The 1,852-nt window shown below is 36.9% G+C and overlaps 1 protein-coding gene across 1 annotated transcript in view; it reads right to left on the bottom strand.

The window, feature by feature from the left end:
- The window catches only part of HACE1 (HECT domain and ankyrin repeat containing E3 ubiquitin protein ligase 1), a 50,203-nt gene that overhangs the window by 10,629 nt on the left and 37,722 nt on the right, over positions 1–1,852 (bottom strand). The window lies entirely within an intron of this gene.

Raw genomic sequence — 1,852 nt, 5'->3', positions numbered from 1 at the left:
GTGGGGGGGGGGGGGTGGTGCGCTGTTTTTGACATGGGGTTTTTTGTGGGTTTGTTGGTTTGGTTGTGGTTTTTTAAGGAATAAAAATTCACTCATAATTTCATTTACAAAAATGCTATCCTTCGAACAGGTAATCTGCTAGTGTGCATACACAGCAAATTCCTTTAGAAGCTGAATTTTCTTCTCCCAGAGGTATAGCAAATACAATGAGTTTTAAACAGTGATCTTTTTTTCTGCCTTTTCCTGAGGAATAAAAGAAAGCTCTCTTGTAGGTAAAAAAGATGTTTTATAAAGCAAAGTAGACACTTTCCTGTTTAACCTGTTCGAACTGCTAAGCTAAAACATACTGCAAAACCATGTCACATTAAAGAAGTTGGGAAAAATCCCCAAATGCCACTAAAACACAGATCTACAATTTTCAACAAGTTTGGTTCACCAGTGTCAAAAATCAGTGAACAAGAGACAGTGCCATCTTACAAATGTTCGTTGACTTCACATTTTGCAGCTTCAAATTAAAAAAATCAATTAATATTAACAGTTTCAAAGCTACCACACAACAGTCATCTGTTCCTTACCACCTTTCAAATAAAAGCTACACAAACTCCTGTCCCCTCCTGCCACAGCTGAGGAAGGCTGATGAGCTAGAATGGATGCATCTGTTCTACACATGTTCAGTCACCCTTTTTAGTCTGTGCCCCAAGTCAGAAGTTAACAGGGCAATGTAAACTACTAAAGACTGAGGGTATCCTCGTGTGGGCAAACTTCTAATTTCATGCTAACTGATAACAGTTTTTAAATAGTTGTCACAAAACCACAATTTATGTCAAGTACATCTATTTTATATATTGAGAAGCTAAGACTGCCCAGAAACAAGAATCAACATCCTTGCTTTCTCTGATAGGTAATAAAGAAACTAATCATCCACTGCCTTCACAATTAGACTTGTTTTACCATCTGTATTCCTTCATGAATGACTATATTGCAGGAAACAGTGCAGAATAAGGCTAATAATATGTATTCCTGTTATTGGAATGACACTCTGCCTTAATGAAAATGAGGATTAATCATACAAGAAACCAGTGCCAATTGCTCCAACCCAAACTAAAGTTTTGTTAGAACAAATGCTGACACCAAGTGGCCATTTACCAATACAGCAGCTGTCTACGTGACTGGTATTGCTGAATGAATACTGTGCACACAAAGCAAGTTAGGCTAGCTCAACACAAATGAAAATCAAAACACAGAGACATAAGGATCAAAAGAGTCAATGATAGAAAAAATTGCAGGTCTACCCATGACACTTCTGCAGTTACTCAAAACTATCTAGTGGGTAACTGCAGAATTCAATTAGACCAATGTCTATCTTCATTTCTAGATCATTTTTAAAATCTGGCTGCATTTTTCCATATTCGTTTTTGAACTAATGCTGCAGGGAACTCAGGGACTTTCCAAGCTGTTACTACTAAAGTAAATTAAAAAGGTAGATTATTTCCATACACACCAAGTGACTTGCAAATGGCTGAAAAAGCTTCCTGCAGCCTTTTACTGTGTCAATTATCTGTATGTTACTGTAGAGCAATCCAGTGCCACAGACTGCCCTAGCAGGCAGTGCACTTTGCAACATTACCTACAATTTTACTTTTAGCAATTGCTACTGTTTTACCTTCCTGGTATATATAGACATGACTTACCTTTAGGAATATTTGTAACTTTTTAAATAAACCCTTCACAGTTGATCCTATTTTCTTTCCAAAAGTTCTGTCAGAAAGAAGAACCTCAAACCTGAACACTCAGAGATTTTAAATAGTACTATTTCTATAATATGCTAAGCTAGAAAAAAGGGGGAAGAGCG

The sequence above is a fragment of the Pygoscelis adeliae genome, unplaced genomic scaffold, assembly GCF_000699105.1.
Source record: "Pygoscelis adeliae isolate BGI_AS28 unplaced genomic scaffold, ASM69910v1 Scaffold76, whole genome shotgun sequence".
Lineage (NCBI taxonomy): Eukaryota > Metazoa > Chordata > Aves > Sphenisciformes > Spheniscidae > Pygoscelis > Pygoscelis adeliae.
The sequence above is the reverse complement of the archived record's forward strand: the minus strand, read 5'-3'. Positions and strand labels throughout refer to the sequence as shown.